The 26,128-nt window shown below is 44.6% G+C and overlaps 1 pseudogene; it reads left to right on the forward strand.

The window, feature by feature from the left end:
• The first annotated feature begins 9,169 nt into the window (after positions 1–9,169).
• LOC126095831 (5S ribosomal RNA) lies at positions 9,170–9,287 on the forward strand (annotated as a pseudogene).
• Positions 9,288–26,128: the final 16,841 nt, after the last annotated feature.

A 26,128-nucleotide genomic window follows, 5' to 3' on the forward strand; every position in this document is an offset into this window, starting at 1 on the left:
TCAGTAAAATGCGTTCAGGGTTCGTTCTTCGCCAGGCAGTCGGCGGCGCTCCAGGCATGTGACCGACTAGGGGACATCCCAGGGTCCATTGTCCCGCATCTGGCACTGAATAGGACGCAGGGGGTTATTTTTCATCGGGACCTCCTGCTGCAATCTGATGAGGAGCTCAGGGCCAACTTGGAGCGCTGAGGCGTGCATTTCGTCCAGCGAGTCCAGCGCGGCCCCAAAGATCGTCGCATCGACACCAGGGCCTTTATCCTCGCCTTTGAGGGGGACGTTCTCCTGGAGATGGTAAAGGTGATGTGCTACCGGTGCGACCTTATGTCCCGCCTCCTATGCGCTGCTTTCGGTGTTTGCGCTTTGGGCACATGCCGTCACGGTGCGAGGCTGAGCCCCTTTGTGGCGATTGTGGACGTCCTCTTCGTGAGGAACGTACATGCACCCCACCACCTCGTTGCGTTAATTGTCCTGGCATCCACTCGCCTAGATCTTTAGACTGCCCCACATATCAGAAGGAGTAGAAGATTCAAGAACTCAAAACTTTGGATCGTCTCTCTTATTCTCAGGCCAGGAAGAATTATGACCGCCTCCATCCTGTGCCACTGACAACTTCGTTTGCCTCAGTCATGACCACTCCTTCCACAGTATCCTCACCCCTACCCTGTCCCCCCTCCACCTCCTCACCCCATCTGGGGTCTATGCCTCCACCTCCGAAATCCCTCCCTTCCAAATCCTCCGCCCTCGCGGCCCCTTGCCCCCTCTGCCCCATGGGCCACCCTTCCTCCTCCCCCCCCCCCCCGCCACATGAGAAGCGATCCTCTTCTCAGGCGTCCATCGGAGAAACGTTATAGCCTCCGGCTTCCGAGGTCCAGCATTCCAAAACGGACCCCACGCGTGAGGACCTTCTTCGGGTCCCGCCCACCATCCCTGTGCCTCCTCGGCTTCCAAGATGGCCTCCAAGAAGAAGTCTTTATCCCCCTCTCCACCCCGGCGCGATTCGTCTGACGCTCCATCCATGAGTCGCTGCTCCCGGCCGTCCTCAGTTTCGCCAGGACGCTCTGCTGCCAGGTGCTCTGCTGGCCTCTCGTCGGCATATGATGCTGCCCCTCCTACGCAACCCGGGACAGCGGCTGCAGCTGGCGACGACTCGATGGAACAGCATCCGCCTCCCGCCGGTTGTAGCGTTGTTCCCTCGAAACCTGGCCCTCCACGGCCGTCGAGATGACCAGCTCTTCCCCAGTCTCGTTCCCCCCTTTGACGAGTGGTGGCTTTGTTACATTGGAACATAAGAGGTATTCGATCTAATCAGGAGGAATTACAGCTGCTCCTCCGCCTGCACTGTCCGCTCGTCCTTGGTCTCCAGGAAACCAAGTTGCGCCCAACTGACCATATTGCTTTTACCCACTATACCTCGGAGCGGTATGACCTCACACCTGTGGACGGTATTCCAGCTCATGGTGGGGTCATGTTGCTCGTTCAGGACGATGTCTATTACCATCCCTCCCATTGACCACCCCACTCCAAGCGATAGCGGTCCATATTACTCTTTCTGCCTTTACTTTTTCTGTTTGTACCGTCTACACTCCATCGTCATCCGCAGTTAGTCGGGCTGACATGATGCACCTGATTGTTCAGTTTCCTCCGCCGTTTTTATTGTTTGGCGACTTCAATGCCCATCATCCCCTTTGGGGCTCTCCTGCATCCTGTCAGAGAGGCTCCCTCTTGGCGGATGTCTACAACCATCTCAATCTTGTCTGCCTCAATACTGGCGCCCCAACTTTCCACTCGGACTTTACTCATACCTACTCCCACTTGGACCTTTCGATCTGTTCTATCACTCTTGCCTGTTGGTTCGATTGGTATGTCCTTTCTGACACCTATTCGAACGACCACTTCCCCTGTGTCGTTTTGTCTCCTGCACCACACCCCATCCCCATGTCCTTCGAGCTGGAACATACCGAAAGCTGACTGGGGACTTTACTCCTCCCTGGCGACCTTTCTGGACCACGATTTTTCCAGTTGTGACAGTCAGGTCGAATACCTCATGGCTGTTATCATCAATGCTGCCGAACGTTCCATTCCTCGTACTACCTCTTCTTCACGTCGCGTTTCCGTCCCCTGGTGGAATGAGGCTTGTAGAGACGCTATCCGTGCTCGACGACGTGCTTTACGCACCTTTCGCCACCATCCTACGTTGGCGAATTGTATTGGATACAAACGACTCCGAGCGCAATGCCGTAGAGTCATCAAAGACAGCAAAAAACTTATTGGGCCTCTTTCACCAGCTCCTTTAACAGTATTACTCCCGCTTCTGTCGTTTGGGGTGGCCTGTGCCGGCTGTCGGACATTAAGGCCCACTCCTCGGTGCTTGGCCTGACCTAAGGTAATGAGGTCCTTGTTGATCCTGTGGCTGTCTCCAACGCCTTTGGTCGCTTTTTCGCGGAGGTTTCAAGCTCCGCCCATTACCACCCTGTCTTCCTTCCCAGGAAAGAGGCAGAAGAGGCTCGGCGACCTTCTTTCCACTCGGTGAATCTGGAAACTTATAATGCCCCCTTTACTATGCGGGAACTCGAACGTGCGCTTGCACTGTCCCGGTTCTCTGCTCCGGGACCAGATACCATTCACGTTCAGATGCTGGTACACATTCCTCCGGCAGGCAAAAGCTTCCTTCTTTGTACCTAAAATCGCGTCTGGACCTAAGGTCAGGTCCCCGTGCGTTGGCGTGACGCTGTCGTTGTTCCTATACCCAAACCCGGTAAGGATAGACACCTTCCTTCTAGTTACCACACCATTTCTCTTACAAGCTGTGTCTGTAAGGTGATGGAGCGCATGGTTAACGCTCGATTAGTCTGGATTCTTGAATCTCGACGGCTACTTACCAATGTTCAATGCGGCATTCGTCGCCGCCGCTCCGCTGTTGACCACCTTGTGACCTTGTCGACATTCATCATGAACAACTTTTTGCAAAAGCGCCAAACGGTCGCCGTGTTCTTTGATTTGGAGAAGGCTTATGATACCTGTTGCAGAGGAGGTATCCTCCGCACTATGCGCAGGTGGGGTCTACGCGGTCGCCTGCCCCATTTTATTGATTCCTCTTTAACCGATCGACGTTTTAGGGTACGTGTGGGTTCCGTATTGTCCGACGTATTCCTCCAGGAGAACGGAGTGCCTCAGGGCTCCGTCTTGAGCGTAGCCCTTTTTGCCATCGCGATCAATCCAATTTTGGATTGCATTCCACCTAATGTCTCAGGCTCTCTCTTTGTCGATGACTTCGCGATCTACTGCAGTGCCCAGAGAACATGCCTCCTGGAGCGCTGCCTTCAGCGTTGTCTAGACAGCCTATACTCATGGAGTGTGGCAAATGGCTTCCGCTTCTCTGAAGAGAAAACGGTTTGTATCAACTTTTGGAAATATAAAGCATTCCTTCCACCATCCTTACATCTCGGTCCCGTTGTTCTTCCATTCGTGGAAACAACTAAGTTTCTAGGGCTCACATTGGACAGGAAACTTTGTTGCTCTCCGCACATCTCTTATTTAGCTGCCCGTTGTACACATTCCCTTAATGTCCTCAGAGTTCTTAGTGGTTCATCTAGGGGAGCGGATCGCACTGTGCTGCTTTGCTTGTATCGGTCCATAGTCCGATCGAAGCTGGATTATGGGAGCTTCGTCTACTCGTCAGCGCGGCCATCCCTCTTATGCCGTCTCAACTCCATCAACCATCGGGGGTTACGTCTTGTGACCGGAGCCTTCTACACTAGTCCCATCGAGAGTTTTTATGCTGAAGCTGCCGAATTACCATTGACCTACCAGCGCGACGTACTGCTGTGTCGGTATGGCTGCCGCCTGTTGTCAATGCCCGACCACCCCTCTTATTAGTCCTTCTTCGCCGATTCTCTCGACCATCAGTATGGGTCATATGTGTCTGCCCTGCTGCCCCCTGGAGTCCGCTTCCGTCGCCTGCTCCAGGCTCCAGTTCATATTTATCTCGACCTCGGCTCGCTCCCGAAGGAGGGTACTCCGGCTGCAGTGTATTGCTCACAGTTTGTCGAATTTCGTGCGCGACTTGCTAGTCACACCTTTATTTACACCGATGGCTCCAAAACTGACGATGGTGTCGGCTGTGCCTTTGTCGTCGGGGCCGTCACTTTTAAATACCGGCTCCTCGACCAATGTTCCAGCCTTACGGCCGAGCATTTTGCTCTTCATCAGGCCGTTCAGTATGCCCGCCGCCATCGCCATTCATCGTATGTACTCTGCTCTGATTCACTCAGTGCTCTTCAGAGCCTTGGAGCTCCCTATCCGGTCCATCCCTTGGTGCAACGGTTCCAGCAGTCCCTCCATTCTTTTGCTGATGATGGCTCTCCTGTCAGCTTTCTGTGGGTTCCCGGACATGTGGGAGTGCCTGGGAATGAGGCTGCTGATGCTGCAGCGAAGGCTGCAGTCCTCCTGCCTCGGCCATCCTCCCATTGTGTCCCGTCATCTGACGTTAGTGGGGTTGTTTGTAAGAGGCTTGTGTCGTTGTGGTGGGATACTTGGTCATCACTTCAAGGAGACAAGCTCCGGGCAGTAAAACCTTTCCCAACTGCTTGGACAACCTCCTCCCGACCATCTCGGCGAGAAGAGGTCCTTCTGACCAGGTTGCGGATTGGGCATTGCCGGTTTAGCCACCGCTACCTGCTCTCCAGTGACCCAGCCCCACAGTGCCCTTGTGGTCAAGCATTAACAGTGCACCATGTTTTATTGTCGTGTCCCCGCTTTAGTCAATCTCGAGTTTTCCTGTCCCTGCCATCTACTTTACCGGATATTTTAGCTGATGACGCTCGAGCAGCTGCTCGTGTTCTGCGTTTTATAACTTTGACTGGCTTGTCCAAAGACATCTAACTTTTTTCCTTATTTTTATCTGCCTCTTTGTAAAGTCTTTTAGGTGTCCCCCCCTCCCCTTGAGTTTTATTAGATTCCATGTGCTCTAACAATTGTGACTGGGCGCTAATGATCTCAGTAGTTGAGCGCCCTTAAACCCCAACCAAAAAAAAAGGTCAACTGCAACTGCTTGCAAGTTCGTAACGAGAGGGAGCTCAGAAGAGTGGTGCATGTCATGGGCATAAACCGCAACACCACTCTTTGCCCTTTCCCCCATCAGATCATCTTTTCGATACCCGGTATAGCCCCGTAAAGAAGGAGCATCAGTGACCCGAAAATGTGTCTCTTGGAGACATAAGCACAAGGGGCACTCTAGTACAAGGAGTTGTAATTCGGCCACATGCATCCTGAACCCATTCAGATTCCACTGTAATATGGGAGTCAGTGATCAGGGTGGATGAACTTTCACCCTGCCTCTGTGCTTTGGAGGAGAGCCTGTACTGGCCAGAGATTTATTCCTGGGGCGAGAATATCGCGCCCGGTCGACATCAATGTCCATCAGCTCCGATGGCGACCCAAGGGAGATGTCAGACAGTACGATGGCATCGTCATCGGACTGACCCTGACTAGTCTCCTCAGGTGGCAAACCCTTCACCTTCGGCGTCTTCGTCTTCGGGGGCTTAGAATGCAGAACATTGTCAACAGTTGGAGCTTTATTCGCCTGGGCAGAAGGTGCCATATTGTGAGGGGGAGGAAGTACCAATGTCAGCAACCACGGCCTTGTCCGACGTTGTGGGGAGAGCTGCAGGTTGCAAAACAACCGCAGCAGCACAAGTGCACTGGCAAACGCAGGTATTAGTGCTGACACTAGCAACATCCGTTTGTGTAGCAACAGTGACCAACTGTACCGGTTTCTGCAGAGCGGAAGCGAAAGATGTAAACACAGGCGGCTGCATGGCCTTAAAGAGCTTCTTTGCCTCACCGTAGGGGATGCACTTAGATGTTTTGATCTCCTGTATCTTCCGTTCCGCGAGATAGATGGGGCAGTCCCGGCTCCAGACAGGGTGACTCCCAGAGCAATTCACGCCCTTCACAGGCGATGAACAATCGGCTCCTTCATGAGCAGGCTGACCACATTTACCACAAGTGGCTATCCCATTGCACTTCAACGTAGAATGCCCAAAGTGCTGACATTTAACACAGCGCATTGGGTTGGGGAAATATGGCCGTATTGGCAAACGTAAGAAACCCGCTTTAACATGCTCTGGGAGTCTCGGGCAATTGAACGAGTCGGATTTGACTAGGTCCCCATCGACTCGTTTCATAATATGCTGCACGTCGACAATACCTTCGTCAGCCCACTCAGATTTCAACTCGGACTTGGGGATATCCACCAAGTCCCTACATGTCACAACACCCTTACTGTAGTTCATAGTGGAGTGGAGCTCGGTCTCGATAGCGTACTCTCCGAGACAGGTTGCTTTCCGAAGAGAAGTGACTTGACAGGAAGTAGAAGTTTCAACTAACAGAGTCCCATTGCGCAGTCGCTTCACAGATTTCAGTGTTCCTGCAATTCCCTCAAGACCCTTGTGGATGTAAAACGGAGAAACTCTCTCAAAGCTACCTTCCTTCCGTTTGACAATCGGAAACACATTCTGGTTATCAGCATGTGCTCTGTTACGACAGTCTGATAAATCTCTAGTAACACCAGGCGCTGGAGGACTCGCAGCACGAAGTCGCTTTTTCGATGTGGTGTGTTTTCCTACCAGTGGCCCACCCAATCCACTGGTAGGGGGAAATGTAGTCGATGGGTCTATTGTGGTCCCACGAGCAGCTAGGGAACTAAAGGTCCACTCAGACAGAGCCCTGCGTGCCTAAGTAAGCCTTATACAACTGGGGTGCGGCAGGTGCCCCAGAGGTTGCCCGCTTGCGACTGTTCCACCCCAACAGCCATGCATCTTATAGGCGCGCAGCACACCGTAAGATTGAGGGGTTTTTATAGAGGTTTACCTTTCTCGCAATCCAGGCGGTCAAGCCAAGATTATCATTCCCCGCGGCACACAACATTCCACCGCCGCGCCATGCGGTGGTCGCTGAAGCATGTCTGGGGGTTACGGTGACAGGAGACTGGCGGCGCTGACCAGTCTCCAGCTCACGACACCGGGGTCGCCAAGCCCGTACTCAGCAAATGAATGCTGAGCCCCTGGGGGGGCCCTACATTCATCTGGGTGGTCAGTTCCTCAACAGTTGCATGCACATTCGCCCTGACACTGCAGGTCAGGTCATTTACGGCCGAGGGTGCACCACAGTTGCCTCTGTGCTAGTATTGTATAAAACCATTTCGCAGTGGAGGGGGTACTTTAACCACGACTGCCACGAACAGTTTACAAACTTAGCCCTTTCGTCCCTAAAGCCAGTGATCATGCCTGTCGTAGTGACCCCTTATTAGTTAGAGGGCCTGCACAACCGACACGCTAGATGAGTTGCCAACCCCCTTTCAGGAGAACAGATAGAAACATCGCCAGTGTACAGACTTTCCAAATAAACACGGAACTACATCGCCAGACAACACGTGACAGTATTCCACCAATCAGAACTCATATGACTAATGTAGCACTCCACCGACCTGGCTTTATGAGCACGCCTAGACCGTCAGACTGACACCTCACCTGGACCCCTCACCTCCAGACCATCCATCAGAAAGCCAATTCCCGCCTCCGCCTTCTGAAACTCCTGTCTGGCCGGACATGGGGATTGCATACTTATACCATTCTCCACACCTACAAATCCCTCATCCGTCCTATCCTCTGTAATGCCAGCGTTGCCTGGATCTCCGCACCCACCCGATTTCACAAGGACCTCCAAATCATCGAACGCCATGCACTCCGCCTTACCTTCCGTACCCGCCTTCCTTCCCCCACACGGCTCCTGTATGAACTCATCCACTTCCCCCACCTCCTCCTGTTCCTCCAACATCTCCGCATCCTTTACATTGTCTGCAGGCTTGATGCCCCCCCCCACCCTCTGGTTTCCTCCTTCCTCAACACTCCCCGCCTCTATCGCTGTATCCCTCCCTCTCTCCACCTCCACACCCTCCACCTCCTTCATTAGGGCAATTTCCAGCGCCTCCCCCTCCCGGATGATGCACTTCGCCTTTCTTTCCAACTATAGCCCTGCCATGTTCCTCCCCCCCCCCCTCCCTAGGGCCCCCCTTTCACCTCTCCTCTCCTTCCTGCCGGCCGGTGTGGCCGAGCGGTTCTAGGCGCTTCAGTCTGTAACCGCGCGATCGCTACGGTCACAGGTTCGAATCCTGCCTCGGGCATGGAAGTGTGTGCTGTCCTTAGGTTAGTTAGGTTTAAGTAGTTCTAAGTTCTAGGGGACTGATGACCTCTGATGTTAAGTCCCATAGTGCTCAGAGCCATTTGAAACATTTTTGAACCTCCATCCTCCAGAGCGGATTTTCCTCCTTACCCCCCCCCCCACCCCCTTGAGACCCTGCACCCCATACTTGCCTCTTTCCTTCCCACATCCCTCCCTACCTGGCCCTCTTCAGCGCTCCCACCGCCCGTCTCTCCCTCTCTTCCTCCCTCCCTCCCACCATTCTTCAGGTCTCCCTCATCTACTTGTGCCTGGCAGATCCTCTGCTTTGATCATTGTCAGTGAGCCACCTCAGTGCTGTGTTTAGTGCATTTTCTCCTTTGCGTCAAGATGTGTGATTTTAATTGTGTGCTGCCTTGAGGTTCACTGTTGGTGTTTGTTATGTGCTGCGCCATCCATCCATACTTTTATGCTCCGGTCATACTGTGTCTTGTGTTCTTTTAATTGTCCCAGTATGTGGTTTTTGGTGTGCGCTACTTTTTTATTGTTTTATCTCCATTTTACAGTCGTCCCTTTTTTTGTCTATTGCCTTCCCTGATGTTCCCCCTTTTTTAATATCTATGTTCACCATATTTTCTCCTTTGTATGTTTGTAAATATCTTCTATTGTTTGTTCTTTGTCTTTCGGCTGAAGAGCAGCGCATATGCTGCTGCCAGCCGGCCCCGATGGGGAATTGAAATACAATAAAGGAAAAAAAAAACCGTCGGACCAGCAGTGTTTACCCAAAACAGCTCCTGCCAGTACTTGCGCCAGCCCTAGCATTGTCCACACTCACCATAGCGTTGTAGTACCACGTTGTATTTTGTATTTTGTAGAGCAGATTTTGGTCAGTATTTTCTTCCACTGTCTTGTTTCTTTATCTGGTGGCCACACAAGTGTTGTGGGATTTTCTTGTTGTTCTAGCGTTTAAAACTTAGTGTGTGCAAGAAGGGCCAACGGCTTTGACGCAGTGGTAACACCGGTTCCCGTCAGATCACCGAAGTTAAGCGCTGTTGGGCTGGGCTAGCACTTGGGTGGGTGACCATCCGGTCTGCCGAGCGCTGTTGGCAATCGGCGTACACTCAGCCCTTGTGAGACAAAATGAGGAGCTACTTGATTGAGAAGTAGCGGCTCCGGTCTCGGGAAGTGAACTACGGCCGGGAGAGCGGTGTGCTGACCACATGCCCCTCCATATCCGCATCCAGTGACGCCTGTGGGATGAGGATGACAGGGCATCCTGTCGGTACCTTTGGACCTTCACGGCGTGTGGGGAAGGAGTTTAGTTTTTAGTTTTAGTACGCAAGAAGGCGTTTTCTTTAATTATAATAAAATGTGGTCAAATTTACTGTTATTTCTTTCCTACCGACCGCAGGTTACTACAGTGCGCTTCAGGACGTCAGATAATTCGCTCTGTTCTCAGATTAAGACAACGATCATACTGTTTTCAGTGTCCCTCAGATACGCTTTATATAGTATTTACTGCTAGTGCTGCCATCTGCACGTTGACGTCGGTTACTGACGGAGGTCTTATTAATGTGACAGGACCGTGCATATGCAGTGTGGTCAGAAACAGTCTGAAAATCTTGTAATTGTTTTGTAGGCTAGGTTGTGCTGAGAAATAATTGTTAAAAAAAATCCCATACCTCCCGCAGTTTGCTAGTTCATTAACACTGAAGATAGCCAATTAGGACGTTGCGCCTGCAAATTCAAATGGCCTGTCAGTTGCAAATAGCACGAGTTGTTCTCTCAGATAAGGTGACAGCACACGATACTGTTCAGCTTTAGGCTTGGATTTAAACTACCATTTCATGTCCAGTTATAGTATTTCTCTCTTGTTCGCTTTGAGGAAAGCAAACTAAGAATAAATTTGGCGACACCGTTTCTGGCAGATTGCGCCAATTCAAGCGCCCAAAGCCCTGACTGCCTAACGTGAATGCTAATTAATTCGGAAACGACACAGCATACCGATTTTCTTAGTAATTGTCAATGTTAGTAGTAAAAATTTCATTGTGCTGTGCGCTACATTCTTGATCCGAGTAATGTTGCCAGATCCCTGTACCATTCCAGTAACAAATCAGCGTCATTTTAAAATAATAATTATTCTCTTGGCACATCTTATCCGCGATACAATTAACAAAGAAACTTCACTGAATTGAAAGACTGTTCTTTTCAGAAAGAAACGCAATAGCCAGTACTTAAAGCAATGATTTTGCTGCTAAAGAACGTTCTGTTTTATTCATTCATGGATTAAAAACAACCAAAGAACTTATGTGATGTGCAAGTAATATACACTCTACCATCAAAAGAAAATATAAAAAACGACGCACTTCGAAGGAATCATCCAAACGAGACGAATATCAGTAAATGTGACGTACATGTACAGAAAAACAAATGATTACCATTTCATAAAAAAGTGATGATTTATTCAAGCGAAAGAGCTTCACACATTGAGCATGTCAGTAATGCGCTGGTACCCATCTGGTCCTTACGCAAGCAGTTATTTGGCTTGGCGTTGGTTAATACGGTTGTTCGATGTCCTCTTGAGGGATACCAAGCCACGATCTGTCCAATTGGCGCTGGCAACGTTAGGGTTTTGTAAGCACAAAGACGAGCAGTTGAAACTCTTGTCAGGCGCGGGCGGGTGTTATCTTGCTGAAATATAAGCACAGCACGGCTTGCCATGCAAAAAAAAAAAAAAATGTGCGGGATATCGCCGAGGTAATGCTGTGCTGTAAGGGTGCTGCTGATAACAAGCAAAGGGATTTTACTATGAAAAGAAATGGCGCACCAGACTATCACTCCTGGACCGCTGTCAGGGCGTCTCCAGACGCGTCTTTAGCTTGGAATGTTATTGACTGAAATATAATTGTCTTCAGTGATGAGTCCCGCTTCGAAATGAGCCCCTACGACCAGCGAAGACGTGTGTGGAGGCGCCGTCTAGACATGGGGAGTACCAACCTGACCTTGCCCACCATACGGTACGAAAACGAAGAGTGATGGTATCTGATGCCAGTTCATTTCACAACAGGACCTCTTTAGTTATCATCAGCGGCACCTTACGACACAGGTGTACATCGACGATATTGTTCATCCTGGTTTGTTGCTACTTATGACAAGCCATCATTGGCATATGTTTCAGCAATACAATGCCCACCGAAACATGGCTAGAGTTTCTGCTTCTCGTCTTCGTGCATGCCAAACCCTACGTTATCCATCAAGGTCACCGAAAGTTTGGAGTATTATGATCAGCGCTCCCCAACTGGCTCGGGATTTTGTCGACCTAACGCGTCAATTGGAAATAATTTGGCACAATATACCTCAGAAAGACACACAAAAACTCTATCAGGCGACGACAAGCTGTCGAATAAATGCTTTCAAAAGGGCCAGAGGTGGATTAATGTGTTACTGAGTTGCTCAGTTTGTGAAGCTCTTCCTCTTCAATAAGAAATCCAACTTTTCTGAAATTATAATGATTTGTTTGCCTGTACAGGTACATCACATCTACTATTTTCCGTCCCATTCTGATAATTCTTTTGTGATGAGTCGTATTTATTTATTTATTTTTCTTTTGTTCCTAGAGTGTAATACTGGGCCTCTTAGACTTCGTGTTTTTAGGACATGTTGCATTGTGGAAATAAAACAAAAATCATGTCCTTGTTACATTTAGTAATGGAAGATAATATTTCCTTGAGATTGTGTCCGCAGTCATCAAATATGGAACAGAAGCTACGACTGTATATTATGTGAATTAACTGCCTAATTCACTACAGTTATTGAATTTCAACAATGCAGTCACTTTAGAGCGCACCTAGTTTGCACAACAGACAAAAAAATTCATTGTCATAAAAAGAGCTGCACTTGAATAACCCAACCGACACTGGATGAGTATGTTGCACACAATCAGCTATGGCACGATTCACTTTTTCGTGGTAGGCACTGCACTCAGGGAGTGTGGGTGGGGCCCTAATGTCACGGACATCGGTTGATATAAGAGGGCCCAAAACGGCTCTGCCGGCTAGTATGACAGCTGGTGGAGTCACTACAGTGTCGCCGCAGCAAGCACTCTGTGCCAATTAGTGACGTTTGACAGCAGGTTTCCCAATTGGACGAGTTCAGTAGGGTACGCAACGTGGAGCTGCAGGAGGCTGGATGGTCCTATCATCGTACTAGGCACCACATCGGTCGTCTGGTGGTACCAGATGCACAACAGGAAGTATATGGGTGTCCAACACGCATCACATGGAGGGAATACAGACACACTGCCCACCACGCGCAAACAGATACGATGGCAACGATATGGGCCAATCAGCGTGCTGTCCTGCCTTCTATGCAACGTCCTCTCAGAGCTAGCGCCATCGTCAGGTGGCTACACGATGCAGTACTCGCCGTACGCCAACCGTTATGACGTCTGCTATTCACACCTTCACAGTGTCGCACCCAGTTCGCCCGACGTCACCAACAACGAACGTGAAACCATGCACACTTGCATAGGGGTCATCTTTAGTGACGAGTCGTGTTTCTGTCTTGGAAGCGACTATCACCGGGCCTGTGTCTAGAGGTGCAGTGGATAGCAACACGAAGAGTGGTTTATGGCCGCCCACCACACGTTCTGCGGCAGCTTGGTGACATAGTGTGAGGAGATATCCTATCGTTCCCCCTTTCACTGGTGTACCTAAAGGACCCTACGACATCCACTTGGTACATGAATGACGTCCCGCAAGCAGTGGCTCTTCTTATGAATTCTTCTCGGGTTGTCAGCCGAATGGTGGCGTCGACTTGTCCTAACGTTTCAATGAGTTTCGTACCCATCATCTTCTGGCGAAGGCCTCGACTGTTATTACCTTTCCCATTCCTTTGCTCTTAAAGGAGAGAAATAAAAACAAATGGAGGTAGTGGAGGTTGCGCTCAATGCAACTACCCAGCTATCAATTGACGGGACTATTTCAACATCACCTGAACAACTGTGCTTCTCAAATCCTGAAAAAGTCAGGTAATTTAAGATATGGTTAACAAATGAAAAAGCGCTTTAGCAATACCGGTAGATATTCTAGGGTAAGACGCATTATTAGTGAGTAACAAGCCTCCAAGGACAGAAGATGAAATACTTTGAAGAGAAATATGGATGTTTTGTATAAAATACAGATTCCAAAAAAAGAAAAACAATGGCAGTGGTCCAGTTAAAACTTATGATAAAACTAGTCATTGTGTAGCACATAAAGAAATTACTCCCTCCTAAGAATATCCTTCGAGAATAAGACGACGAGGATGCTCATTCCTAAGAGTCAAAACTCATTTTCTCACAGTAATCCAGATGAGAGTTCGATTCAAGTTGTAAGCGATGCACAGATTAGATTAGATTGGATTAGATTAGATTAATACTAGTTCCATGGATCATGGATACGATATTTCGTAATGATGTGGAACGAGTCAAATTTTCCAATACAAGGCATAATTAAGTTAATTTAACAACATACTTAAGTTAATATAACAACTTTTTCATTTTTTATTTTTTTATTTTTATTTTTTATTTTTTTATTAATATTTTTTTTTTAATTTATATCTAAAAATTCCTCTATTGAGTAGAAGGAGTTGTCATTCAGAAATTCTTTTAATTTCTTCTTAAATACTTGTTGGTTATCTGTCAGACTTTTGATACTATTTGGTAAGTGACCAAAGACTTTTGTGCGAGTATAATTCACCCCTTTCTGTGCCAAAGTTAGATTTAATCTTGAATAGTGAAGATCATCCTTTCTCCTAGTATTGTAGTTATGCACACTGCTATTACTTTTGAATTGTGTTTGGTTGTTAATAACAAATTTCATAAGAGAGTATATATACTGAGAAGCTACTGTGAATATCCCTAGATCCTTAAATAAATGTCTGCAGGATGATCTTGGGTGGACTCCAGCTATTATTCTGATTACACGCTTTTGTGCAATAAATACTTTATTCCTCAGTGATGAATTACCCCAAAATACGATGCCATATGAAAGCAACGAGTGAAAATAGGCGTAGTAAGCTAATTTACTAAGATGTTTATCACCAAAATTTGCAATGACCCTTATTGCATAAGTAGCTGAACTCAAACGTTTCAGCAGATCATCAATGTGTTTCTTCCAATTTAATCTCTCATCAATGGACACACCTAGAAATTTGGAATATTCTACCTTAGCTATATGCTTCTGATTAAGGTCTATATTTATTAATGGTGTCATACCATTCACTGTACGGAACTGTATCTTATCAAAATTCAGTGAGAGTCCGTTTACAAGGAACCACTTAGTAATTTTCTGAAAGACAGTATTGACAATTTCATCAGTTAAGTCTTGTTTGTCAGGTGTGATTACTATACTTGTATCATCAGCAAAGAGAACTAACTTTGCCCACATATTGATGTGTAGAAAAATGACATTAAAGGACTTTCTTGAGAACGTTTGACTTGTGAATATTCTAACAGGCGTTCAGACGAAGACTGAAAAAAATTTGGACATACTTCTCTACCAAACTGTTATTATAACAGTGATAGCACAACTTATGATTGTAGTTCTTGTGAAGAAACTGCGGGAATTTGAATTTCGATTAACTGTGTTAAAGGCAATATTTAGCATTTTTTCCACATAAAAAAATCAATGGAAACGTGTAAAATACCAACTGTTTTAAACTATCAACGAGAAAAGTGGACCAACCAGTTCTGGTCTCCCCTATGGCCTATTTCTCTGTCTACACTTAACGTGAGGACCACATCTTCAGTATATTTTTTTCGAAAACGTCATTTATCGCGTAGATCACGTTTGCGTTTCTACATTAATATTCCACATGTGTTATGTCGTCATGCTTCACCAGGGACTAGAGTCTTGTCTACTCACACACAAAGTTGTGAAAGGTCTCTTCACTGTTAGAAACAGCTCACTCTTATCTTTTCTTCTACAAGTAGAATATTTTAGCTTTGTATCTGGTGATAAAGCAATTGTTGCTTAACAAAAGAGTATCTTTTGTGGTAGTCATCACGACCAAAGAAAATGCAAATTCATTTTGACACCAGTTTCTGTTCATACTTTCATGTGTTATGCGGACTACATAAAGTGTGCTCCGATATTTAGGCTCAGCAGAGTTTAGTTTCACAGCATAATGTATCAACGTCTATTAAGCGGTAAACAGGTGAGTTTCTGAACAAGAACGTAGTTACCAATATCTGTAATGTCCATTTGTTGCCAAACAATAATCTGTTAGGTCATAATAAAATATTCTGTGATTTAATTTATGTTTAGACTATTGTTTTCTGTATTCCTTAAAAATATGTAAATTCTTTATACTGACGAAGAGAAGGTGTGTCAACCAAAAATGATGAAGTAACAGCTCTCAGAACAGTCTCATTCTACAAAACGAACATAACCGTAACTTAAAACGAAGTGAGCACTCTGTTAAATCTCACGATGGACAAAGGAAATGGATGTTACAAATCTGTAGACGGACACACAATAATAAGGACGATAAAGCTAGTTGCAAAGATCACTTAATTGGTTATTAAGTATAAAATTTAAATTACCGATCAGACCACAAGTTTCGGCCGCAAATGTACACTGCAAACTATAGTCACAAAGAATTTTTATTAAATCATTTTGGCAGCCCTATTCCATTTTGAAATGGTGTAATGGAAACTCGTTCACTGTCGATATACAATTTACGATACCCGAAGCAATTTTGCGGCATCTGCAACAACTAGTTATATCTCTTGTCGTGCCAGATTTTCTCATTCAACTATCTGTAAACCTATACACCTATTCAGTGTACACTACAGTCTGTAGTTACGTCTGAATGACGTAACAGCCTGAATGACGTACCAGCCTGCAAAGCATACCTTAACCAGAAAGAAATTATGTATGGGGCGGAGTAATGGTTTATCTAGAACAAAAAACCGTTTTCATATTTTCGCCAAATACTGTATTTTAATACACTTTAAATAATCTTAACTTTCACTTCTACGCGTGACGCAGAGAATTCAGTACTGCAGTGTAAATTATCGCTGTGACGGGGCAAAGTATCGCTCTCCACATTTCATATCAGTAATCCATTTCATCCCTTTGATACAGAAACGTACACGTTTATTACAGTGGAAATACTAATATGATTGACAGTGTAACGCATCAGGCATACCTATACTCCGATTGTTTGGTTGTGCCAATGTATGTTTGCGCTCTGGAATTCTGATAGGAAATGTAGCTCTGTGAGAGCAGTGCGTAAATTATTCTCTACCGATGAATCCAGTATTGCAGCGTATGTATCGTCAGACTTTATGCACTTGCTTCTATTACGAATCTAGCGATTTACATTTTCAGTTTTACATATACCGCCATACGAATGCTCTCGAAAATTCACGATTGAAGAAGAAATACGGTACTGTTTTGCACATAGGTCGACAGACATCCAGCTGTATTCTTAGCAACTAATGTGACGTGAAAATGCAGGGTTTTGTACTGCAGGTACGCATTGAGTGAAATCGTGTTTCTTTTGTTCCTAGTATGTTACCAGATTTGCTCCATCAATGAAACAGGTGGTGGCATTTGATCATCCCGTGCGGTCGTTCACGGTCATTTGATGTATGGACATCAGACAGTTTTCTAAAGCTTATACCTGTCCCTAATGTTTCGTCTCGTAACGATGGAGACGTCATTAGAAGCTATAAAGACTCTTATAGCACTTTCAAACTTAAGAATCTCAGCAAGCGCCGGGTCGTGGCGTCGCTACACCACTGCCTGTGATCACCCACATATGACGACCTGTGTCCTGTGCAGTGTTCAAATATTCAAGCATATGTCATGTTGGTTTGAAGACTGTGACAATGCCGCGTCTTATTGTTACTTTGCTGATTCGGTATTTGACACTTTCTGCGAATGGGTTAAAAAACTCCAGATTGTTTATGATGTGTGCCCAGTTTATGTCATTGCAAGAGTAGCTTCTTCTTCTGAAACTAGTTCTTGTTGTCGTTGTTGTCTCCAGTCCTGAGACTGGTTTGATGCAGGTTACCAATGCTACTCTATCCTGTACAAGCTTCTACATTTTTCAGTACGTATTGCGACCTACATCCTTCTGAATCTGCTTAGTGTATTCATCTCTTGGCCTCCCTCTACGATTTTTACCCTCCACAATGCCCTCCAATGCTAAATTTTGTATCCCCTGATGCCTCAGAACATGTCCTACCAACCGGTCCCTTCTTGCCAAGTTGTGCCACAAACTCCTCTTCTCCCCAATTCCATTCAATACCTCCTCATTTGCTGTGTGATCTACACATCTAATCTTCATCATTCTTCTGTAGCACCACATTTCGAAAGCTTCTCTTCTCTTCTTGTCCAAACTATTTATCGTCCATGTTTCACTTCCATACAGGGCTACACTCCATACACTTACTTTCAGAAACGATTTCCTGACACTTAAATGGATACTCGATGTTAACAAATTACTCTCCTTCAGAAACGCTTTCCTTACCATTTCCAGTCTACATTTTATATCCTCTCTACTTCGACCGTCATCAATTATTTTTCTCCCCAAATAGCAAAACTCCTTTACTACTTTAAGTGTCTCATTTCCTAATCTAATTCCCTCAGCATCATCAGACTTTATTCGACTACATTCCATTATCCTCGTTTTGCTTTTGTTGATGTTCATCTTGTATCCTCTTTTCAAGACACTGTCCATTACGTTCAACTGCTCTTCCAAGTCCTTTGCTGTCTCTGACATAATTACAATGTCATCGGCGAACCTCAAAGCTTTTATTTCTTCTCCATGGATAATAATACCTACACCAAACTTTTCTTTTCTCTCCAATGCTGCTTGCTCAATATACAGTCTGAATAACATAAGGGAGAGGATACAACCTTGTCTTACTCCCTTCCCAACCACTGCTTTCCTTTCATGCCCCTCGACTCTTATAACTGCAATCTGGTTTCTGTACAAATTGTAAGTAGCCTTTCGCTCGCTGAATTTTACCCATGCCACTTTTAGAATTTGAAAGAGAGTATTCCAGTCAACATTGTCAAAAGCTTTCTCTAAGTCTACAAATGCTAGAAACGTAGGTTTCCCTTTCCTTAATCTTTCTTCTAAGGTAAGTTGTAAGGTCAGTATTGCCTCACCTGTTCCAACATTTCTACAGAATCCAAACTGATCTTCCCCGAGGTCGGCTTCTACCAGTATTTCCATTCGCCTGTAAAGAATTCGCGTTAGTATTTTGCAGCTGTGACTTATTAAACTGATAGTTCGGTAATTTTCACATCTGTCAATACCTGCTTTCTTTGGGATTGGAAGTATTATATTCTTCTAGAAGTCTGAAGGAATTTCGCCTGTCTCATACATCTTGCTCACCAGATGGTAGAGTTTTGTTAGGACTGGCTCTCCCAAGGCCGTCAGTAGGTCTAATGGAATGATGTCTACTCCTCGGGCTTTGTTTCGACTCAGGTCTTTCAGTGCTCTGTCAAACTCTTCACGCAGTATCGTATCTCCCATTTCATTTTCATCTACATTCTCTTCCATTTCCATAATATTGTCCTCAAGTGCATCGCCCTTGTATAGACCGTCTATACACTCCTTCCACCTTTGTGCTTTCCCTTCTTTGCTTAGAACTGTGTTTCTTTCTGAGCTCTTGATTTTCATACAAGGTCTGTGGTTTATTAATGTCGCATCACTTCTGTTTTAGGTTTAGGACTGAGACTACAATTTTTGTGAACTTATGTGATCATGTACCTTTCCGTAGGTTCCGTCAGGTTCTCTAACTATACTTTCCCTTTTTTCATGATGAACATTGTCTAAGAACTAGCTGAGTACCTAGCATTTCCCGGGTATGTATTTATTACAATCTTTATTAGTCCTCCTTTCCCATCTCTTTGTTCATCCCTCCCTTCCCCCATTCTCTTTGCCTATCTCTTCCTCTGGCTATCTCTGACCATCTTCTCCTCTTCTACACTCCTGGAAATGGAAAAAAGAACACATTGACACCGGTGTGTCAGACCCACCATACTTGCTCCGGACACTGCGAGAGGGCTGTACAAGCAATGATCACACGCACGGCACAGAGGACACACCAGGAACCGCGGTGTTGACCGTCGAATGGCGCTAGCTGCGCAGTATTTGTGCACCGCCGCCGTCAGTGGCAGCCAGTTTGAAGAGCAGCCTGCATTGCTGCGAAAGGTGGATATACACTGTACTAGTGCCGACATTGTGCATGCTCTGTTGCCTGTGTCTATGTGCCTGTGGTTCTGTCAGTGTGATCATGTGATGTATCTGACCCCAGGAATGTGTCAATAAAGTTTCCCCTTCCTGGGACAATGAATTCACGCTGTTCTTATTTCAATTTCCAGGAGTGTATTTCTCTGTCCTTTACCTCCTACTTCTCTCTCCATGCTATGACGCTCACCCCAATAGAAGGCTCGTGGTTCTTACCTCCACAGCATATCTTTCCAGAACCTAAATAATTTGTGTATCTAATTTTGTTGAAATCGTTCCAGGAGCATTTTACCAGTTACCTTACCCGAATACACACGTGTCAAATACATTTCATACATATTTAATATTTTTCACATGCATGTGTAGGGAACTTCACTCTGAAATTTTATTTTCCCGCACTAAATTTTTGTCATGTACTTCATGCAAGATGTGCTGTACAACAATATAATTTTGTAGGTACATGCAGCGGTATCTGTGTGTAGGAAGTATGGTTCAAATGGTTCAAATGGCTCTGAGCACTATGGGACTCAACATCTTAGGTCATAAGTCCCCTAGAACTTAGAACTACTTAAACCTAACTAACCTAAGGACATCACACACACCCATGCCCGAGGCAGGATTCGAATCTGCGACCGTAGCAGTCCCGCGATTCTGGACTGCAGCGCCAGAACCGCTAGACCACCGCGGCCGGCTAGGAAGTATGTTGAGAACAGAGTTAGCGGTAAAGAAGTAATACGCTCATCAGGCAAAACATTATGAGTACTGCCCATCGCGACCTTGGATGCCACCTAGTAGCGTTGCGGGCACGTAACACGGTAAAAAAAGTATGTAAGTGGAGCAGACACGGACGGCGGATTATCCTAGCCACGATATGGGCTGCAAAAGGAGAAATGCATTTAGAGAAGCGACTTTGACAAAGGACTCTTTGTTATTGCGTTGACCCTGTGAACAAGTATCTCGAAAACGGCAGAGATGATCGAATGTTCACATATTACGGTCGTCAGAGTCTGTGGAAATAGGTAGAAAGACAGTAAAACTATCACTAGGCCCTAAATGGTTGTACGTCCACGACTCTTCACAGAACATTGGGTTCGGAGGCTTGTCTGCTCCGTAAAGTATAGTCTCTAGCCATTTCTTCTGAGTGACGAAAGTATGAAGACTGTACGAACAAGCACGAATTATAGCCTAAGTGAAATGATATCAACACCGAAATATTGTGAATGCCATTAAAGATGGTATTCCATCATAAAAACGTTAAGACCAAGGTTATTAAATTAATTATTACGTGGTGTCCTAAAGATAAGCATGCCTTCCGCAAAAAGGTTAGTGGCACATGAGCGACAGCGAATGTAATCGGCGTTGCGTTCATAGGCGGCTCTCCAACGTAATAGGACAGGCAGTCCTTCCAGGAAATGTCCCACAAAACGCAGGCATTGTGCCAGGCGGCACGCTAATATGACCACCGTCATAAGAACTCAGAATTACATGCGGTACCTTCGCGAATTCCTACAGCTAACTGCTTACAAGAAGTTTAATAGAAGTGTAGCGTAGTGCGCAAGGAAATGATTAATGATGGCCACTGCACTCGATGGAGAAAAACACAAGGGCCTATTCAGCACAAGAATCCGTCGAGCATGGTTTAAATAATAATTTAGTGTCAAAAGGGAATCATGTAACTCTCTTGGCAAATGTCTTTCCGAGATTTATGTCTGAAATATTCCTGTGTGGTACAGACAAGGGGGAGAGTGAGTCAATAATTAAATCACAGAAGACTAAGGACTCTCGTGGGTATGGTGGAGTGCCTAGCAGAATATTGAAGTATTGTGCTTTACATGTTAGCCCCGTATTTAGCCATATTTCTAATTTTTCCTTTAGGAGTGGTCAGTTTCCTGAACGATGAAAGTACTCAATAGTAAAGTCGCTTTATAAAAATGGAGAAACCGATAACGTAGACAATTTTGGAACTATTTCTATGCCATCAGTGTTTGCTACAGTTATTGAAAAAATTCTGTATGTAAGGACAATTGATAATTTTATATACGAGTGCAACATTGGCTGGGTTTCAAATAGTGCACCTCATAACATAAGTTCATAGAAAATAAACTAACGCTAAATCACAGTAAGACTCACTTTTTACAGTTTCTAACACACAATTCAACAAAACCCGACGTTTTAATTTCACAGAATAAGCATATGAATAGTGAAACTGAACAGTTCAAATTTCTAGGTGTTCAGATAGATAGTAAACTGTAGTGGAAAACTCTCGTTCATGATCTTGTTCAAAGACTTAATACTGCCATTTTTACTATTCGAACGGTATTTGAAGTTCGACACTAAAATTAGTCTACTTTGGTTATCTTCATACCCTTATGTCGTATGGTATTATATTTTGGGGTAACTCTTCCCATTCTAAAAGGATATTTCTGGCCATAAACGGGCTGTTCGGGCATTAAGTCGTGTAAGTTCGCGAACCTCTTGTTGACCCCTGTTCACGCGTCTGGGTAGTTTGACATTGGTCTCTCAACATATATATCCTTTAGTATCGTTTCTTGTTAACAGTATCGGCTTATTACCTAGAATAAGCAGCTTTCACTCAGTTAATATTCGGCAGAAATCAAACCTGCATTTGGACCGGACTTCCTTAACTCTTATGCAGAAAGGTGTGCAGTATACTGCTGCATCCATTATCAGTAAGTTACCACAAGAAGTCAAAAATCTTAGTAGTGACCCACGCGCTTTCAAATAGAATCTGAAGAGTTTCCTCGTGGGTCATTCATTCTCTCCTGTCGAGGAGTTCCCCGAAAAATTAAGCTGATTCTTATTGTATTGTCGTTTGCGTTTACTTAAATTTATAGCTTGACATTTTTGGGTTCATACACATTTTATTTTTATCTGTTATTACTTTTACGTTGTTATTTCATGTACTGACACGTTCCATGACCTTGGGGATTTGCTCCTCAATTTAGTCCTACGGAAATTGATAAATAAATATTTAAAAGAAAAAATATCTGTAAATACATAAAGTAAAAATCTATCTTATTCCTAGATAGCAGACACTAAATAAAGAAAGAAAAGCGAAATAAATGGCGTTACTCGCAAAGTTAAATTCGTCATTTTCACCGAGCTAATAAAAATTATTTACTCAACATCTTTAAAACCCTCTGAGAAATCGTATGTGTTTCTTTCATCATTGACCGAGTGCAGACCCTTTCGCTTGCAGCCAGCAGAGTGCATCTCCCTGTCGGACACAGATTCACTTCGCTATTCCCTCCTCGTTAATTATATATGAATTCTATACATTTTTGAGCCAAAATTATTTTACCAATTTTCTGACGTAATTTGGTCATAAGATTGCACAAAGATGAAAAAGAGTAACGCTATTCATGCTAGCAAGTCAAATTCAGACGGCTGAGGAAGGTTTTGATTTTTCCTCATGGATATTAACAGGATCCCAAAAAAAAATGTGGTACTCAAGTCTGCTGTCTGATTTCAAATTATTTACACAGCAAGGTAATCAAGGTCAACCGCCTTTGCTAATATATTGCATTCTACGTAAAAAGCTGTTTACGGTGCGTCACACCATTTTATCTTATTATGTATCCCTTCGCCATGTTCTTGCCGATGTTCTGAATAGGAACCAAAACTCCAAGATAATCATGCAGAGATACTGAGTCGGATTTAGCAAGTTCTTTGTCGTTGATATCTGAGCAAACCATCGACATCCTTGCTGTCATCATTCTGTTTTGAGTGTAACGTGGCTATTAGTGCTAACGAAGCTTTTGCGTAATGATTGCAAGAAACAACTGTGAGAGCTAAATGGGTTTGATAAATCGCGTAGCATGAATTACTGGTAGCGTAATTATAACATTTATAGTAACTGGAAATAACGTTTGTTAACCGTATGGTTGTGAGAGACAGCTATATGTACGCATCAGAACAACACTCACTGAGACAACAATGATGAAAGTCATCTTTTCACGTATAGCCTGATGGAGATCGGCCAAAGACTCCGATTTACTGAACTTTTAACTTCAAACGTCAAGAGATGTCGAGCAGTAATAATATTATTGTGAGTTTCCTAATTGTCTCAGTCGGATAGTCCGCAGCTCGTGGTCGTGCGGTAGCGTTCTCGCTTCCCGCGCCCGGGTTCCCGGGTTCGATTCCCGGCGGGGTTTGGGATTTTCTCTGCCTCGTGATGACTGGGTGTTGTGTGATGTCCTTAGGTTAGTTAGGTTTAAGTAGTTCTAAGTTCTAGGGGACTTATGACCTAAGATGTTGAGTCCCATAGTGCTCAGAGCCATCTGAACCATTAGTTCTAGGGGACTGATGACCATAGATGTTAAGTCCCATAGTGCTCAGAGACATTTTTTTCAGTCGGTTAACTAGTTATTAACTTCACGATTGGAATGGAATTAAATGTAATCTAATCTAAAAAAAGGTGGGTTTTCGGCTCTACGAGGACATTAAACAAGGGCCAACACTATTTTGACAATGCAGCTGATGTAGAGTTCTACATCTTAACGGGGTACCTCATGTGATATATATCGCCGAAATAAATGATATGAAGTTGTATGACTTCTCACTGAAAATTTGCTTAAGAGGAAGAACTCAGAGATCTGTACTTCTTCGTGCGTGTATAATAGAGGCGTGACTGATATGTGAAAAATAAAGGTCTTAAGATGTAGTTATACAAAATATTTATGACTTTTCATTAACTCTATTTTTTTCTGTTTTTTCTAAGTATTGCCCTTAACAGTACAAAAAGCCATACCGTAGGTGCAACAACGGAAATTTTGCTGTGTAGAGGCCAGAAAAACACGTGGTTCCTGAAGACAGGTAGCAGCGTTTTCAGTAGTTGAAAGGGCAACAGCCTTAATGATTGACATATCTGGCATTGTAACATTAGTCCACATAGTATTTCTGTCCTCGAACTGCAAACAGCTTTCAGCAAGAAGAAAATATAGCCGTTACTTTTCCCACTGGCATGCATATTTTTTGTATTCTTAAATCATGATGGCATCCGCTTGGGTAAAATATTACAGAGAAAATGTCACCAGTTACAGACTACTCGGTAGGATATCGTCATGAGAAGAGACAAAACTGACAGTCTATGGATTGGAGCATGGAACGTTAGACGTTTTACCAGGTATTGATCATAGAAAATTTAGAAAAAAGAAGTACATAGGTTGAATTTAGGTTGAGTGTAAATTAGTGATTGCAGTGGCAGCAAGAACAGGACTTCTTGTCATGTGAGCACGGGGCTATAAATACAAAATTAAATAGTGGTAGTGCACGAGCAGGTCTAATAAGGAGTAAGAAAATAAAGATGTAGGGTTCATGGATATACAATATGTTCAAGAACCAGGAGGGAGCAATGAGAATGAGAGAGAAAAGATCGAAGTGCTTGGAGTAAAAGGAGTGAAAGATAAGAAAGTAATCTTCAGTCCCCAGTTTATCTGTACTTTGAAGAAGCAATGACGGAAGTAAAAGTTGCAAACGTGGGATGAAATTCAGGGTAAGAATATATCAATGATGAGAGTCGCTGTTGACATGGCTATCGTCAGTGAAAGTGAAGAAGTATTATAGTACGTACTGAATGGGATGGGCAGCAGGATGTCTAGAGAATATCGATTAAAAGTAAACCGAAGGAAGATGGAATTAATGAGGAGTAGCAGGAATGAGCTTTCCTTTAAAATTGGCATAAAAAATGTGAGACCTCGAAGTTAAAGAATTCTGCTATCTTGGAAGTAAAATAACACATGACTGACGAAGCAAGAAGTGCATAAAATGTGCATTAGGCAACGACAGCATTCCTGGCCAAGAGAAGTCCGCTAAGGTCAAACATCGGCTTTAATATTGAGAAATATAATTCTGAGAAAGTCTATTTGGAGCACAATATCGTATAGTAGTGAATCATGGACTGTGACAAAACCGGAAAAAAATAGAACTGAAGTGTCTCATATGTGGTATTATAGTAGATGTTGAAGATTATGTGGACTGATTATGAACGAGGATATTCTCCGCAGTACAAGCGACTAGCGGAACATATGGGAAACACTGACAGAAAGGCGGGATAGAATGGCAGTACAAGCATTAAGACATCAAAAAATAAATTCCGTGGTACTACACGAAGCTGTAAGAATAAAAACTCTGGGGGAAGGGAGGGACTGAAATTTTGGCACGAACAATAGAGGGCGTTAGGCGCTATTGCTACTCTGAGATGAAAAGTTTGACACAAGAGAGAACCTAGTGGCTGGCCGCATCGAAACAGTCAGAAGACTGATGATAACTCCAATAAAAGAGAATCCATCATTGACGAATATTGCTGCATGCATTACACCTATTTTCATTACAGCCAAAAAGAATGTCTTCGGAACATACTGTAATATGCAGCTGTTGAAACTCACATTTAGGTTTTTATGAGACCATGTAGACATTTACCAAGAAATGTTCAAACTGCTAGATCCCTACATACGGTTTTATTGCTTCCGCAATGTGTTTTTACTGTCTGTCTGCAGCATCAGTCATCGACTTAACCACGAGGGCTTTGATTTTGTTTTGGTCTGCACAAATTTGAGTTACCGAGATCACTTTCCTCTTGATATTCAACCCAGTTGCTTATTTCTCTCTGTGTACGACAATTGTGGCTTCCCACATATTTTTCAATTGTTACTTCCCTTCTAAAGTCTTTGCAAAG

Source organism: Schistocerca cancellata, chromosome 8 (genome assembly GCF_023864275.1).
Source record: "Schistocerca cancellata isolate TAMUIC-IGC-003103 chromosome 8, iqSchCanc2.1, whole genome shotgun sequence".
NCBI lineage: Eukaryota > Metazoa > Arthropoda > Insecta > Orthoptera > Acrididae > Schistocerca > Schistocerca cancellata.